Source organism: Callorhinchus milii, unplaced genomic scaffold (assembly GCF_018977255.1).
Source record: "Callorhinchus milii isolate IMCB2004 unplaced genomic scaffold, IMCB_Cmil_1.0 Scaffold9, whole genome shotgun sequence".
Lineage (NCBI taxonomy): Eukaryota > Metazoa > Chordata > Chondrichthyes > Chimaeriformes > Callorhinchidae > Callorhinchus > Callorhinchus milii.
Genome location: NW_024704750.1, coordinates 6,544,492 through 6,563,554, shown reverse-complemented (window position 1 = coordinate 6,563,554; position 19,063 = coordinate 6,544,492). Strand labels below are relative to the sequence as shown.

The following is a 19,063-nucleotide window of genomic DNA, read 5'->3' as shown; positions in this document are numbered from 1 at the left end:
CCACACCCTCAACTGCTAAGCCTCAACCCTACTGATAACTATTACCTTCACTCATATAGTTTGAACTTCTAATATTTTCTAAATGTTGATGTAAAAATACACAACAACAACAAGATTACATTTGTATAGCGCCTTTCACGTCGGGAGGACGTCCCAAGGCTGGGTTTCCCTACCCTACTACGCTTATGCGCACTCAGACAGTATTTCTGTTCATTTTTTAAAAAAGAGTAACCGATTGGCTTGTTCGGAGTTTCTAAGGCTGATTGTGCGGTGTGAGGGAGATTAATTAACACACGCAGCTGAAGTGACACAGACGCTGAAGCACCCTGGGTTAATGACTGTATCTGTTGATGTTAATTCAGCTGCCTCACGCTGGCTGGGTTCAACTGTGTCGTCAGCAATTCAGTTCAAAGAAAAAAAATATACAAAAAAAAGGAGGAAAAAAAATCAAACGTAAATCAAAACTCGGAAGTCGGATCAGGAGAATCACAAAGTGATCGATGATAATTTTGGCAGCTTTATATATATATATGTTTAACAAGGGTTGTGAGCCTTAATCCTTCAGAGTACACTTTGTAGTTTGTTTTGTGTGCTGATAGATCCATTTCGAACATGAGCTCAGCCATACCTGACAATGATTGATAATGGACCTGAAGTTCTAATTATCTACTGAGATCTATCAGTTAATAACTGCATGTTTGTTTTTTAAGAATTTTACGAATGTGTTTTCCTTTATGTTCTCTGAGGTTTACATTCAGAAAGGCCCTTTTATTCACGCTGCTGAAGGTAACCTCTGCAAGTCCCAAGTTTCCCTTCAAGGAATCGGTAATTCTTTCCCCAGGTACTATATTAAACAATCTGGAAAGCATAAGGTTCAGACACACGGCTGCTGTTGCTTTATTTATTCAAACGGTATTCATGAATATCCATACGACGGTGATAAATTTGTACCAATTAGTTTGTACAGAATTAACATGTGCGTTTTCATTTTTCAAGATTACATGACAAGGTCCACTGTAGACTGGAACTTAAATCATTATGTCACGGACGTCCTAATTCTTTGAATAAAACAGCTGATCATTAAAAATCTTGGGTGGCCTAAATGATGGCTGTTGTTGCTGAGAACAACGTAATTGTGAAATGGCATTTTCTTGGCAACCATTGTGGTACATATACATCTTTTTCTCAATGTTTTTGCATCATACGCTAATGATGTGTGTGCAACCATAATTCCTTTTTTCGATGTTGATACTGGGTGTGTTTCTGTAACATTAACGTGAGGATATCAAGCCCCAAAAATGTACAGTCAATTCACTTTGCAGCATATTCTGTGAAGCGCTTTGAGATGTGTTAACAATATGATAAGGCACTATATCAAATGCAAGGATTATTATTATATCTTTTGGTCTTCTGCTCATAGACGTTTATCCAATGCAACCTCTTTCCTCCCTTCAGCCAGGAGAAATCGGCACTCCATCTTGACCTCCAGTGCCAGAATCAATCTGTGCAAAGCCAAAAAAAATTAAAAATAATAAATAAGTCTTTCATTTGTTATAGTGCCTTATCACATCTTGGAATAGAATATACTATAGAATATATTGTTTGTTTTAGGGTGTCAGCTTTCTCCTCACAGTGTTGTGATGTTCTCTCACCTGGATGCAAAAATGACAATTCTACATTATTGAATAATTACATTCATGTTATGCAGCACTGCACAGCTGAAGATTAATCTCTAGTGTATGGCACCGAAGGTGGAATGCACAGATATTAATCCAAACACACGTAGCAGAAAAATGAGTGTCTCGTGCTGAATAACATCTTTATTTGGTATCCTTTTCCTTGGTGATGAATGAAGCTTTTTTTAATGCATTTCATTCATAACTAATAGCAGACATTTGTTTTCCTTGAAATGCAAGTGGTAGCAACCGGTGTCAGTCCACACAATTACTTTCTATGATCCTTGACCTGCGTGGGTTATGAACTGAGATGTGCCAAGCTGTGAGGTAGCCTGACCACTGAACATAGATATTGTGTGTCAGCCATTGCAAAGGTAAGAACTTGTGGCTGAAGCAATAATTCAACTACAGCTTCAAACATATGTGTAGCATTTGCAAGTGAGAGACCTGAGTTCAATTCCAGGCAGAGGGTGAAACCTTGGGCAAGTTTCCTTACTCCACACAGAGCCTAATAATAATCCCTCCAAAACCAAAAACAATAATAAATTGGTCATTTTCAATCTACGACTGTTTGTGGGACATTGCTGTGCGCAATTGGCTGCCGCGTTCGCCCACAAATATACAGTCAATTCACTTTACAGTGTGTTCTGTGAAGCGCTTTGGGACGTCCTCCCGACGTGAAAAGCGCTATATCAAGTGCAAGGATTATTATTAATATTATTAACACACTCACCCGCACACTCACCCGCACACTCACCACGCACTCACCTAAACACTCACCCACACATACTCTCACATACACTCTGACACAGACAGACTCACACATATTTTCATGACATTTTTTTGTAGCATATATCTTGCGAGACCTACAATTGAATTTCTGCTCTAAAACAGAATACCTTCATAATACAAATTTTCCATTGAAATCCTCCAAGGTCCTTTAATAACAATGAAAGGACAAATGAATGTAATTTCAAAATGCTATTACTTACATTTTGATGAATCAACTACCTTTTCTTTTACAACTTACAACACATAATTTCAAAAAGGCATTGTGATTTATCTCTGTAATATACTAATAATCAGATTCCTTTGTTTCTTCCTGATAATTATTGCATCCACCAACATCACATCTTGATGATCTCAGCAAAAGCAGTATTGAATTTCAGTGGCTGCTGATGAAATGGGTCCTTTTCTCATTTTATTTTATTTCAAATTGAAAGCGTACAATCTATATGTCACCTATCATTTGTTCGCACGGAGAGACTGTGGTAGGTGGATTGTAAATGGCTTGGCTAACCTTTCCTTGTAATAGAGGTAATCCCATTCAAATGTTTTACAGAACCATGGCTGTAGTATTTTAGCTGAGTCTTTCATTCTGAAGGTACAAATAAAACCTTTAAGAACAATTTCTCAATAACAGATGAGAGCTCTGTTCAACTCAAATCGCGAATGTCTTGTTAAGTAAGGTGCTGTTTCGCATTCTGTCATTAATTTCATCAACTGGAGTAGTCCGAGGCTACCTAACAGCTGGTCTCCAGTCTCCTTGTTAACTAAATGTGGGCACACTAATTATTCTATTGTATGATGCAAGATAATTGGCTCATTGCCAAACCATAACCTCTAGCTGTTGGTATGTTGCCATCACAATATGTTCAACTGTGCTAGTACAGCCAGGCCTGGACTGGCTAAAGATATAGCAGTAATCAGAAGCAGTGCCTCCCTGTGATAGATGAAGTGTCAGTGATGTATGTGGACGACATCCTAAGCGGCATTCCCATAATGAAGAAAAGTTGTTACACCTGTCTGGCTAGTCTGTGCAATATTCCATCCTGCAACAGCTTTATATTCTTGACAGTACGGCAGCAACCTCCTGGAGTTTATATTGTGCTGGAAGATAAAGTGCAAGAACCCAACAGACAACCTCCAAACCTAGTTATAAGGTCCTAAGAACCATGATCCATCAAATCCCATTTTATTAATAGTTGTGTCGGTAAACAATCTTGCTATCTCTTCGTGGTTGAGCTCACATAGAAAATAACAATAGCTTCCACTTTCTCTGTATCCAAGGATGCATTTTAGTCTATCTTTGTTAAAACATAATCCACTGTTACACATTACAAACCATGCCAGTTTTACTTTTAGACAAAGTATTGCAGATGCTGGAAATCTGAAATAGAAATAGAAGTGATGAAAGGTTATCGACCTGATAACGTTAACTAACTTTCCTTTCTCCACGGATGCTGCCTGACTTGCTGACTTCTGTTTTCACTTTTGTTTAGTCAAGTGATGTGGAATATAATCCTTGGTTAGACTCAACAGTATGAATTATGGAAAAGTGTAAATGTACATTCATATTATTTTATATTATCTGTCTTCTACGTGCACAGGAACAACATAACAATATCAGAGGCCCGCATAAGGTAAATTATGTGTCATTTATTTAACCGCAGAATGATGAAAAATGTGTGTTTGATTTCTGCCTTTAACATTCTGGAATTCCAAAATTTTAAATACGTTTTGGGGGGATTTTTTGTCTTGTTGAATTTGGGATGGTCATACCTTGCCAAAGATATTACTTTGAAAGGATTTAACACCAAATCTTTACCATGTGCAGATGGCACCCATGGAACTCTCAGTTTGGTTTGGAAACTCTTAAACTTGGAGGTGGGTTTTTGCATGGTTTTTGCATGTGTCAGACAACTGGCTGACCGAAAGTCCCCCCCACCAAATCTATTATTTTTACAGCACAAGAGAAGTTACATTGATGAACATAATGGGATTAACCAGACATATGATAATACTTCCACACAACATGAAACATTATTAATCCTTATGCCTCCTGCCCATTCTACGCGTAACTTTTCTGAGCTAATAAAGTGGCCATAAACAATAATTGACTGTTCTGAGCAAATTGGGCCGAAAAACGTGACTTTTTTCATTATCAGGTTCAGTATGATAATTATCATATCTTTACTTTGTACAAAGAAGAGAAATACGAGTAACAAAGAAGCATTTTGTATGTTGTAGTAATGTTTGAAGAAAATAGAGTTACATTTGGATCATCTTTTCTGTTTATAATCTAAACCTTTCATCTTTGAATTTCACTCCCTCTCCACACCCCCACCCCCCACCCCCCACACACATACACTTCCAGCCTCTCACTGTGCTATGCCTTACAACATAAAACAGTATATGTGCTACAGTATTCTGTTTGCTCGATTTGGAAACCTGAATGTGGTTGTTCAAGGTTTTGTATGAGTATGTAGAGGAGTATTTCCAACTCAAAGTCTTCCACCATATGTTGAGAATTAGAACATTAAAAGGCCAATTTATTCATATTGAAGACAAGAATGGACATTTGTGTATACTTCTTTCACAGAATGTTAACATCTTCGGGTAAGTAGCAAAGTTGCACTGTGTTTTGTACCAAATCAGTCGCAGGTTATTATTACCAATATGGCAAATCTCAGGTTCTACCTGGTATTTCTGCAGCTGTCCTGATTGGCTGATCATATCTCTTTGACTATAATGTTTGTCAGAAAAAAAACTTCTGGGCTCGTTGATAACAAAATGCAAAATTGTTACATCGCAGGAAGAGATCCTTTTGAAAATATATGAACGTTTGGAAATAAGCCTTTTTATCTTTCGATAAATTAATGCAACGTGATTTCTTGTAGTGGTTCAGGCTTATTGCTCGTGAAGTGGGCTTGTGGGTGACAAAATGCAAATTTATCGCATCACAAGAAGAAATCCTAATAAGAGGTACTAAGAGATCTTAGTAAGAAGTATTCAATGCAATAAACTAGCACTGATCAAAAGGAACCGACTTGGTTTGGAAGTGTGTTTATTCTTAGAGTTGAACATATTTATACAACTGGAAATATTTACAAGTATGCAGCCTTGTACTAATAATGATTCTTACATTTGGTATAGTGCCATTCGCATCAGGAAGACATCTTAAAGTGTTTCAAGGTATATATTGCAAAGTGTAGGTGAACATGGCAGCCCATTTGTGCACAGCAGTGTCTCACAAACAGCCATGGAGTGATGGACCAATTTTATTTGGGGGATTGTTAATCAGGACTCTGGAAGAGAGAGAGAAACTCCCTCTTCTTTTCAGGATCGCCAGAGTCCACCAAACACAATTCTTTTTATGTTATCCCTGCCGAAATGTGACTAGTTATTTCAAATGTTTTAGGTAAAAGTAAGCATTTGTTTTGTATATCATTTATTTAAAAAAATGGCTCTGTAAGCTTGTTATCTGACTATACCTAAATTCTGCAGGAGGGAGACGATATCCTGTCACTGTCTGATTGCAGTAACTTCTTTTTTATATAAAAAAAACTGTAACCGAGCTTATCAGGCAGTGAAGATGGGAGGTGTGAAATTCAGTAGTTATAGGCAATCATTCATGGCAACATCAAAACCTGGACAGTCTCATCATGGATAGTAAATAATCCAGGTCATGTCCTTGATGGGTGACATATTACAGCGCCTGTATCTCCAGAGACTATAAAGAATACAGGAAAAATAATTACCTATAAACTGGCCATTTGATGATCGCATCCTTTTCTACTGGTGGTGCGGTTTTAAAAACACCAAGCGCTTGAAAGTATCGGTCATATCCTTCAGAGACTATGCTTTTTTTTAAACTGTGTGTCAACAGAACACAAAAAAATAAGTAAATGAATGACCTGTCACTTTTATGCTGTGATTTATAAAGGATACTTATCTATTATATGCACAGTTGTTATATGTGCAAGAAATCTTTCAGTTACAGGTATTGAAGTAGCGCAAAAAGTGTGATGCAAAGCCAATGCACAGATTTATACCATATGTCTGGTGTACAAAGCCATCACGGGGACAACTGTGGCCACATTACGGCAGACCCAATGCTCAGCACAGTCTAAAATTGCTTGTTGCAAAAATAGCATTTTGATACCTGCCTTTCAGCAGCTGGGAAATAGTTTGGGAGGCGCCAGATCCTGGCTGGGTGTTTTATTTTCTGATTTTTATCAGCAGAACTCTGATTAAAAAAATTATTGATCCGAAGCACCAGATATGACCATCAACATCTTTGCAAGGCTACAGTAATTGCGTCTCTTTCACTGCTTTTACATGGTCGTGAAGCTTTGATCCCACTTTAATAATAATACTAATAAATCCTTGCATTTAATATAGCGCTTAATCACGAGACGTCTCGACGCACTTCACAGAATGTACCTGTCTACGTACTAGCTTAAAAATAAGAAAAAGTGAGCCTTGCTCATAAAACTGTTGCAGGGAAAGATCATTGTAACACAGACCTCTGGATCCACTAGCTCTCAGGTCAGGTTATAAGTAAAACGTGAAAAAGCGTCTAAAGTCCAGGTCCATGCGTTGCACAATGGACAAGAAGCGCATCTGATGCTCGACTAGCATTCAGTTTCAGAACATCGTAAGTCGTAAGTCGTAAGTCCAGAGTGACCTAGTAAACACGGATATAAGTCATCATCTAACATTGAAACAAATTTATCAAATTTACCCCAAATTTTAGTCTGATGATGTTCTAAAGTAATCTTCTAACTCAGAGGGTAGACGGTCAGTAGGATGGTCTGAGCCCTGAACCTCTGCTTGTCATCTATCAATGTCACAACAGGAGGAGGCAAGTCAGCCACTGTTAGGTCATCTCCCCATGAAGTTCCTGTGCTTTCTCAGTACAGTAATAAGGAAATTCAGAAATCCAGCCTCAGTAAGTACAAGACAATACAAAATTATATTTGTGTAGCGTCTTTCACGTCTGGATGATGTCCCAAGGAGCTGAGTGGGATTGGTAGTCAGCCTTGACCCATTGATTGAGCTCCCAGGTCAGTATTATCTTGGATTTGTCTAATCCATTTTTTGTTCATCTGTCAGTCTAAAGATCAGAAATTTATTTCCTACAAATGGATAATGTTTCTCAATGTTTTGCATGTGAACGTCTTTGTACCAGCCATCACACACTATAGTTTAGACAGTAATACTTCCCATTTTAATAGTCAAATTCCTATTAACTTTAAAATGTCCCATGTGATTCCAGTTGCCAAACAATCTGTATTCCCACGCTGCGGGAAATGCCTGATGAAGATCATCTCCGTTCATCTCCTCCTCATATTATTTTTCCAGGCACAAGACCGATCAATTCTGATATTTCCAATCCTTTATCATAGTTTTAATTGTACACGCCAATCAAAGTTTTCCTGACAGGCGGTCACTGTAGCCTCTCCAGCCCCAGTTTGAGGCAGCAGTGGAACAAGTCCATCACTGGATCTGTAATCTGTAACATTTTAACCTTGTGCTCATCCAAATTCCTGGTACTGTAGTATATTTTAACTTGCTGCAATTAGATTGCAATACTATTAAAAGCAGTATCTTTAACCTTGCTGTTCCGTAACCAAAATGTTCCTGATTTAGTTTGGGGCACTTTAAAACTCTACAGTTTGTGAACATTCCCCCCCCCCCCCCCCCCCCCCCTCCTCGCCCACACACACACTCTATTGTTGGCTAGCCATTTGGAATTGAACACTGTGAGTAATAGCTGACCATCCTGCTGAGGGAATGGCTTAAGTGCTGTAGAGTTTTGTACTTCAGAGTGTGTTAATGCAATTTCACAAAATTGCAACACTTATTAGATAAGTACAGCCAATGTTGGTCTTTTGACCAAACACTCAGACAACTAATAACCCTCACATATGCTTTAGCATCTAGCTAGCTAGCTTGCCACTATGGACCTCTTAGTACTGAGCAGACTGAGTCTGTCTGTTCTTTGCTCAAACACTAGTTTTGTACATGGCTCTGAAATAACAGAAACAATTATATGGTGCTGCAACTAAGGTGGGTTTCCTACTGTGCAGGGTCTCGCACGAATATCAGATGAACAACGTTCTACCTTGTTGCCCGCCCGCTCTACTTTAACATATGATTATGCATTGGCAAACTTCCTCTGCCCAAGAGAGACCTGTACAATGTTTGAAATGTATCTTCCCCCAAAACAGATCATAGGTTATTTATGCAAACAGACAACAAAGATTTATTGATCAGTTTTGAGCTTTTTCATCTACCATCTGCACTTGCTGCCACATAGATCTTGAACATGGATTTGTGTCACTCTGATACTAAGATTTATTATGCCTGTGGCCAGAAGAGCACTTTCACAAGGTGGCAGAGAATCAATAATATGTACAACCCACTAGCTAGTTTTTCTGGTGCTTATAATAACCCCATAGACCAATAAAATGAGAAACTATTCGATTTTTGTTTATCCAGCGACTGATAAACACACTTGCCTTAAATAAATGTTTTCTAATTAATTAATAATCACATTTATAAAGTTTCCCAGGACAGGATCCCAAAGGAATGCAGATGGTTGTGTTCCAAGGGCTTTGTGCACGATTGGTAGTTTTCTTAAGCCACTGTATCTGACGTAGCTCCTTGAACATTTTCTAAACGAGCTTCTCCAATGTTTCAGTGAATTTATCCAGTGAGTAGCTAAGCCATATAGACTGGGAAGGTCCCATTAATCCCACCTACAGAATACACAGTCATTCCACTTTACAGTGTATCCTGTGAAATGCTTCGAGACGTCCTCTCCTCACAATGTGAAAGACGCTGAATAAAATGCAAGGCTGATTATTATTATTATTTCATTTGAGATGGCAGTAGACATGCTAAAATTGTACTCTGTGCTTCAGGTGAGGAACAGAAAAATCCCCTTGTTTCCTACTCCTGATCATTATCTGCTGTTCCAGATAGGGATGTGGATGTGGAGCGCACAGCTCCTGCTGAAGCAGATTAACCTGTCAAGACCCACAACATGAACCCTGCACCCTTCTGCGTAGCACCAGCTCCAGTGGAACCATTCCCCATTAAAAGAGGAAGCAAAATGAGTCAAATTCCTTAAAAGGGGAAGAGAAGAAAATTGCCAAGGGCAAAAGAGAACTGCTAAGCAGGTAGTAAATAATGGATCGATAAAAATGCAAATAATGGTATGCATTTTGGAATCAAAAGACAACTCACTCAGCTCAACTCTCTCACTTCTTCTCCTGTAAAATTCTGTGAGCCTTAGAAGTGAAAAGTGCAACTGAGCAGTGTGACTCGATATTGCAAACTCTTTCTTCCCGATAAGACCTCTCTTGATATGTTGCAATTACTATAAATTTGAAGGTAAAAGCTGCAGCATTTTTTTTTATTAAAGAGAACATTGTCAATATCCAAACAGAAAGCCAGAACAAAGAGTACTTTGAAGTTGTCTGCTTACTTTCGCCAATGCACATCAATGAAATACCTTGAAGTATGTTAGTAAGACTATGCTCTAGTGTATACTCCTTTACAGTTTCTATTAGGTATATGCAACTCCGAAAGATGAAACAAACCAAATTTGCTTTGTAGCATGGTTGGTGTAAAAGGAAATAATAAGCAACATGTGAATCCATGCCATATGCAATTTCAAAGAAGTGCTGAATATAACCCAAACAGGAGGCTATCCAGGAAAAATACATCCTCAGATTGCTAATGCAGAATTTATATAATAATAATAAATAATTTCCTTCTATTAAATATGGAATGGTCTGAATTTTTCAAATGCAAACTATGATTCAGGATTTGTGTAAAAGCAGTTTTTGCCATCTTTACTTCTTTGAAATGCTAGGGTTTAAACAAGAACGATTCAGACAGTTAGGTTTGTCACTGTGAGTTCCACACACTCCACAAAGGGTTAATTGTGGTAAATTTTGAAAAGTCTTTGCTTTTTGAACTTCAATAACCAGCAGGGAGAGGGGGCAGATGAGACACTTTGCAGATGTTTCAGTTAAGGATGAGTGGTCTCTGTAGCTGTTATGGTTACCTGTACACAGAAGGAAAGACATTTCTAATTTCCTGCATTTTATCTGAAGATCGATGTAAGAATAGATTGTAATGAATCTCAACGTGATATTTTTCACAACTGCATTCGGGATCATAAGGCTCTAACATTAATTTTTGCTCCATAAATCTTGGTTATAGTACGTCATGCGTAGTCGATAAGAGATAAAATGAATCTAATAAAGTACCATTAGAAGATCACTTTGCTGTTTTTATTGCTGTAATAAGAGTTCTTTCTTTCGTTTTGCTGGAATGATAGAGATTATTATGGAAATAATCTTGAGAACAATCCTTGCCTGCTTGACCCGGGCTTTGGGTACCGCAATAATAATAATCCTTGCCTTTGATATCGCGCCTTATCACATCTTTGAGATGTCTCAAAGCGCTTCACAGAATATACTGCAAAGTGAATTGACTGTATATTTTGTGGGCAATAGGTGCATGTGCAATGATACTGTCATGGTGAAAGGTTACCAGAGGAAAAGGTGGAAGAAACAAAGCTGATTAAATAAAAATGATAGCACATGGCACTTATATTATTAGACTTAAATATTTTCCAGTCCACTCATTTGATGAACATGAAAGTTTAGAGTCTGATTATTTTCTTTGATCTTGAAATGTAACTTGAATAAATTCTTTATGCAGAATTGCAATTTAGTTTCCCCGTCCAAATTGAGGATACAGAAATTCAGAAATCCACTTTGCTTTACTTTGGCATTGGCTTAGTGAAGTTAAACATCTTCTACGGTATTAATTTTTCCAATGTTTTCTTGACATCACCCAGCTCAGTTGGTAGCACTCTCACCTCTGAGTTAGAAGATTCAGGCCCCACATTGGGACTCTGAGCTCTTTCACTAGGATGACTCTCCAGTGCAGTACTGGAGGAGCTCTAAATTATTGGAGGTATCGTCCTTTGGATGAGACATTAAACCGAGATTCCGTCTGCCCGTTCAGAGAATTAAAAAATCCCAATGCATTATGTGAAAACACAAAGGGAGTTTCTCCTGGCCTCCCAGTCAACAGTCCTCCAGTTAAAAATAACCATTCATTTAATGGCTGTTTGTGGGGCATTGCTTTGCACAAATTGGCTGCAAGTACACAGTTACTCCACTTTACAGTAAATCCTGTGAAGCACCTTGTGATGTTTCAACGATGTAATAATATCCCATATCAAGTTTATCAGTTACTGTTCCCTGGCACTTAAATATAATTTTAGTGATTTAAAAAGTCATGCAGATTAGCATCCAGTTCATATTTTGCCTTTGCCCTTTATTGTTAAAAACTACAGCAAGACTTGGACAAAATACTGTACAACAATTCATCCATTGTGTAATGCTTAGTCCAATGGAAATGCTACCAACTGAGCTGGGTGATGTCAAGAAAACATTGGAAAAATTAATACCGTAGAAGATGTCTAACTTCACTAAGCCAATGCCTCTAACATCTGTAAAGCAAAGAGGATGAATACGCACATAGCAGTAATGGTTCTCTGTATTTGTAAACATTAAACCAAATCCCACACACAGGAGGTCAGTGAAAGCCATGCCCATATAACTGATATAACAAGGTTTAACTCCGGGCTGCAATATACAGTAACAATGGCAGAATTCTTCCAGCTGTAATGTGTGACTTTGCCTGGATTGTCACTCACATTGCCTAGTTGTCATTTGTGACCTTACTGGAGGCAGTCCTTTTGTGTGCTGTTTTATAGAATCCAGGAGCTGTAAAGTTAAGCTTTGGGAAAAGTACTTCTGTTCTTTACCGTGCTTCCACCCACTGGATTAGGTTTACTAGCACTTGAATTGAACTGTAATATATAACGGTACTCCCTTTTAATCTGATTGCAGATGAACTAATTTGAGTTTTATTATTCCATGGCAAAGCTTATAACAAAAAGTATACTGAAAATTAAGACAGTATTGAATGAGAGCTTGGCTTTCAACCATTTTGAGAGTAGATTTCAAATGGATTCTGCCTAGTTATTTAGAATTGTTTTATTAGAAAAAGCCACTTTAAAATTAGTTTGAAAACTGCAGAGATAGAGCCCTTAATGAACTAATGTACAAAACTCCACTATAAAGTCTATACCATAGAGACCTAGGAGCCTATTAAAATCAATGTAAATCTTGTTCTAAAATATATTGGAAAAAATCAATGGTTTAATTTTTGGTATAATTTAATCTTCATTTTCTGCAATTTATTATATGTAGTTCAGAAACCCATGAAGCAGAACAAGAGATATTTGAACTACAAGATTTCTGGATATCTAAGTACCTTATAATGGATTTTCCCCTAGTATCTCCTACAGGGAACGGAAGACTGATTGGTAGATTAAAGTCGTAATATTTCTCAAATAGAATGAATTTATACCATCCCACCTTTCAGGCCACAACCTTAGTTTAAAGAAGAATTCATCTAAATTATTTTTTAGTATTTTAGTCACTTCCTGAAGTTTTAGGTTAGAAATATTAACCCCTTCCGAACCTCTTTTTTTAAACACACTGAGGTCTTTATTCCAACAATATAGAGAATGTTTTTTTGTTGGATGATTTTAAGAAGTAACTGGCATTTGGAATCCATAGCAGGCTTGAGGTTGCATCAACCTTTACTTGTATTACATTTGCCGAAAATGACAATCCTAGTAGATAAGGGGATGGAGCAGTCCATCTGAACTGATCTTGGGCATTTGCTAACTGTGAATTAACTGCTACGATTCCATGGTCTTAGCCCGAGAATAGATTGCAGTGCACACCACAGGAGTACATTTTAAAACTAGAACGGAAACAAAATGTATCTTATTTGGAAAAAGTTCCAAACATAACCAGGTCGATTAATGTATGTTAAAGGGATAGTCAGGGTAGAAGTTGACTAAACACATCATGGAAGTCTGAGTCACAAGCTGACACCCAACACTTCAATCATAGGAGGGCTGGGAGCTTTGAAGAATTGACGTGCACCATTGTAATGTTGAGTGATTCATTATCACTAAACGATTCAAGTTGCATTTTAAAGAAATCTTGTAAGTTCTGCAGCACTTGAGTTGTGAAGCTGCCTTCTGACCCGCTTGTAACTTAATGTACATGTTGGTTGTGCAACTCATAAGAATGCACGACATGCAGATGTCTGCATTAACCAGCAATAATAATAAAGACCTTCAAAAGAGAGCAATTATTTCTACCGATACCTTCTGTATTGCTTCTGTGGCTATTGGAGCAACATTTTAATATCATTTCATTGTATTAATGTACATGTTGTATTCACAAGCACACCATGGAATAAACATAAACTAACTGCACTCCACAATAAAGATTGCATTTCCATCATTACTGGCTTGGACTCATCAGCTATTTCATGATCAGTCAAACCCTATCCTTTAGGTGGAATGAAGTAATCTCCTGGAAATGTCAAAGCAATCTGTTCTTGACAGATTAATGCACAGCATCCTGATCACCTTCCAAAACGGTTTAACAGCTTGGCCCAAATGTTATTAAACAAAGGCTCACCATTCCCTTTTTTTAATGGAAAAAATCAAATTGATGCAAATAATTCTTCTTTTCTGTTACATTGTCGAATAGTTCTGTTTAAACAATGAGTACAACAACAATAATAATAATATTAAAGCTTGCATTTGATATAGCATCTTTCACACCAGGAAGACCTCTCAAAGCAATTCACAAGATTTACTGTTAAGTGTAGTGACTGTATTTTTGTAGGTGAAGACAGCAGCCAATTTGCGCACAGCAACTTACTGATGATATTATCATAAGCATTAACCTGGAGGACATTCTGCAGCTTTCAATGGAAAGAACTTGAATTAACAACCACAAAATCACTGAAGCATCTGAATTATTGACTATATCTGTCCATGTTAATTGAGCTTCCGCAGACTGTTGGTCTGAGTATATAAACTCTTTGAAGTCAGTTCCCTCGATTATGGCTGTCAGCAAATAAAGGTGAAACCAGTATTTGTGAAAGTTCAGTTTTAATCTGCCATCCAGATCTCTGGAACTCCATCCCAGTGTCCTTCTGACTCGCTCCCTTTCTGCTCACGTTCAAAGCCCACCTCAAAATATATCTTTTGGTTATCTTTCTCCTCCCCACCCTGTTCAACTCCCAACTCACAGCTTGGATGCTTAACCAGCAGTGTCAAGCTCTTTGGGGTGTACTCCCAACGTGAAGGTACTATATTAAATGTATATTATATTCTAAATCCACAGCATTTATGAAATAGTTGTTAACGTTTTGCAGCTAGCTTATTATATACGCCCACAAAATATAGTCAATTCATTTTACAGTATATTCTGTGAAGCGCTTTTAGACTCCCCGAAGATGTGATAAGGCACTATATCAAATGCAAAGATTATTATTATTATTATATGCTTAAAACTTTAAGTCAGTTGCATATTACTGTTTAGGCCAGAGATTGTGCAAGAGGAGTTGTGACAACAGAGGAATGAATAAGTGTTTGTACGCAAATGAAAATTTAAATAAATAATAAGTTAACTGTTTTGATTTAAAATTTTAGCTTTTAGCTCAAATTTAACAATCGGACAAAATTGGTTGAAATCAGTGTTTATGGCATTTTTCAAAAACTGCAAAAAACAGTAAAATTAATAATCTGAAATAAATTAGGAAAATTATTGACTTTTTTCATTAAAAGCGTAATTTGTTCTATTTTTTAATACTCCCTAACCCCCCCGCCCCCCAATCTTAGATCTGCTTTTTGGTTTTGCAGCAGTGTATAAGGAATGATAACGTAATATTGATTTAAACATTTGAAATGAGATTTAACATGAGAAATTGGTCTCTGGGGTATAACTGGTTATGGAAAACTTAATGGCATTCATTAGTGAATTTGCAGTGATGGTCTCCCAATCACCGATCCTACAAATTAGGATGACAAAGGTTACTGCACAGAATCATTAAAAATCAACTCCTTAATGCTAAACTCAATCTTTCACCTTTTCAACACAAGGTAGAGATAAGAGTGAGTAAATACCTGCAATGTTTTTGTCTTCTCAAACAGATGCATCTTTCTGCTGCATTCGCACTGCCTGTCTTTTGTATTCTTGTACAAAGCTTAAATGGATCTTCCCATATTGATAAATTGAGAAAATATATGCATGACATCAAACTCTAAACAACTTGAATGTATCTGCCACCTTAATATTTTACAACACGGCATGATGACTATTAAAATAGAATTAACTAACACTATAGATAAATGACAAGACTATTTGCATGATGCTGTGCCTAATATAGGGCCTTTGGGCTTAGTGCAGTAGCTGATTGTCAGTGAATCCAACCAGCTATTCAGAATACTATTGCCAGAGTGTCCTTGGCTCGTTTATTGTTTAATGTAGTTCTCTCATATTCTGATGAGTTTGTTGCTAATCTAACTTCTTTATTTTCAAAATCAATCATTTTCAATCGCTTTTATTTCCATTACAACTTCCAACAGTAGTCATAAAAATACTGAAGTGTTGGGGACATCTTACACACAAAGTGATTCCCTCTTTACAGTTAGGAGAGGAATCTTGAGGATAGTATTACAAAGAGAGACCACAGCAAAAATCAATAATTTGTAAAACTATCATCTTTACCCCCCACCACCTTAATATTTACTCCAAAACTCAAGCTCATTATATAAACATCAGCAGCCTTCAGTATATAATAAGTAAAATAATAATAAATAAATAAATTGGTCACTCAATCCACGACTGTTTGTGGGACACTCCTGTGTGCAATTGGCTGCCGCGTTTTGCCCACAAAATATATAGTCAATTCACTTTACAGTATATTCTGTGAAGCACTTTGAAACTCTGTGATAAGGCGCTGTATCAAATGCAAGGATTATTATTATTAGTTTCAACATAAACCTTATTACATTAAATCAGTGAGACTTAGCGCTGCTTGTCCTCTACAGGTTTTATTATTCTCACACTTTGGTCTACACATTTCTGTCAGATATTCAGGTAAAACACATTTAATACATATTGAGGTGCACCTGTTTTCCCTAGAAAGATAATCTGTTCTACAATTTAGTTTAGTAAATCTTATTGGATAGATGCATTGTAGTTTGTTCATACAGTCTTTTTTTATTATAGCAATTTGCTTCACATCCATTACTTTAGTATAGGTAATCTAAGGGTTTAAAAGAAATGTTGTTAATAATAAGTGGACGCATTACTGTCCATCACACCTGGACCAAAAATGACCTAACTTTAGAATATTCACTGATGTGTCTATCAAATGTTGTTTTTGCTAGTTACTAAAGACAGCCTTTAAAGGTCGCAGATTATCCTTACAGCATTTGTAAACGGTACGGGCTGTCAGGTGATGTGACAGAATGTCATTGGGGTAAGGGGCAAGGAGTCTGTACAATGTGATTTGCAAGTCTTGGCTCTCATCCCTTTACAAGCAGTATAGAATAATATTATGGGCTGGATTGCACATTGAAATTAACATCATTTCATGGTATTCTTATTGTATAACCTACCTAATCAATATTTTTCTACCTATGGTTTCCTGCAGTTTGATGGTGATCTTTGTTCTGGTTCCAGTGGATTCTCACACTGGTTGTATCTGTTGTGTATAGTATTTCTCTTCTCACTTTAATGTAGCTCTAGCCAGTGCACTGGGATAAATTGAAAATGCAAATTTGGTATGCAAGATCATTCCCCAGAGGCTTTAGAAACCATCACAGGAACTGTAGGGTATATTTCACATATAACCAGCAAACAACGTAAGTAAGTAAATAAATAAATAATAACTAACTAACTAATCCTTGCATTTGATATAGCTCACTTGAAATGTCTGATAGTAGTTGAGACGTTTATTGCATATTATATGTACCTGTAGTGAGCATTTATGTAATTCACTATCGAAAGTGCTACATCATGAAAGTAATCATCGGTGAGGGGCAACGCCATGTTGAGCTGCCTCAAGGAAGACACCTGTAATGTCAAACAAACAAACCATTAATGTTGTCACCACTTTAATCTCCTGCAATATTACAAATACTACTGAAATCCTGTCAGTGAACCCTGGATGTGAATCCAATTACAGGGTTTAACTGGTAAAGTTAAACTGCTCATCTGAACCTCATGATGGGATTACTGTCTTTTAATTCACTGATAGCCATCCAATATACTCTACCCACCGCTATTTTGTTGGAATTTTCTTCCCTTTGTCTGTATGTGATTTGCTGGCTCTATTTGCAGCTGACAAGTCTCATAGGCAAGTGAAATATTATCTTAAGAAAAATATAAACTGAGCAGAGCTGATTTAAAAGTGTTGAGGAAGAAAAGAAAGGGCGAGAAAGACACAAAAAAAGCAAAATCTGAAAGAATAATGGATATCCAAAAAACACCGATCGAGAAGAAAGTGCAATCTCAAAGAAAAAACGAATCACAGAGCAACAAAAGCAGGTTGAGACAGATATACTCACTTGATGGTGTCAGCCCCATATGATTGCATTCAGTTTGCATCAGGATGACCCAAGGTGAACGCAATTCCTTGGAGTTTAACCATTTTCCTAGGTCAATTCTGGTTGGTGATTCACATCAAGCAGTAATATCTGACTTCACAGCATAGACCTAGACCAAGAGAAAATTTCGAATCTGTTGTGGTTAAGTGTAATTGACCATTTACATTGGCTTGTCTGCTATAAATGTACAACAAATATGAATTAGCATTAATAGTGTAAGGTCTTTGATGCCTTCCTTTTATAAAATGCACACAAAAACTATATTAAAAATTAAACAGAGATGTGATAACTGTAGTTAGTTGCACATTAATTGTTAATTAATGTGATTGTACATTGGCAGATTTGGATAGTTTCCAAAATACGAGATTGAGGATAGGATCTGTTGGATCACACACTCTAAGCTATCACTCCAATGTAGAGGTGGGGCTGTGATGCATGGTCGAAGGTGCCGTTTTTCAGATGAGACATTAAACAGCCTGTCCAGGTGGACTTTAAAGATCCCTTGGCACTATTTCAAAAGAGTAGGGACTTGCTCATGGTGTCCTAGCCAACAATCCCCCAAATAAAATTGGTTACCCGCTTTATGGCTGATTATGGGACATTGCTGTGTGCAAATTGGCCTCCAAGTACACAGTCACTACACTTCACAGTAATATCTTATGGACTTTCAGACTTAAGGTTTTGAAATATCTGTAAAACCAAAATGTGGACCTGAGTGAGGCATGCCCTGACTTTATAGATAATATCAAAGTTGCAAACCTAGTTATCAATTTCTTGGTGTCGATGTGGGGTAAATCCAGCTGTGAAAATGATATGTGAGGTGCTTTATTTCAAGTAAAACTGCATGTACGAAGTTAAACTAGTCTTAAAAATAATGCCATTTACATGTTCTGTTAGGTTTCATTAAAGTAATGCCATGTGATCAGCCTCTGTACTGTATGTGCTACCTATTGATTCTAAATCGTTTTTCCTCTCCAAACAGCATTCAATGGAAATAATGTAGCTTATATAGCTTAAA

General features: G+C 37.1%; 1 long non-coding RNA gene across 1 annotated transcript; it reads right to left on the bottom strand.

The window, feature by feature from the left end:
- Window positions 1-876: 876 nt before the first annotated feature.
- Window positions 877-18,257, bottom strand: LOC103175295. Its single transcript, XR_487454.1, has 3 exons — window positions 18,007-18,257; window positions 17,412-17,512; window positions 877-1,502 (listed from the first exon to the last, which is right to left on the bottom strand). It is a non-coding gene; the product is annotated as an uncharacterized LOC103175295 (long non-coding RNA).
- Window positions 18,258-19,063: the final 806 nt, after the last annotated feature.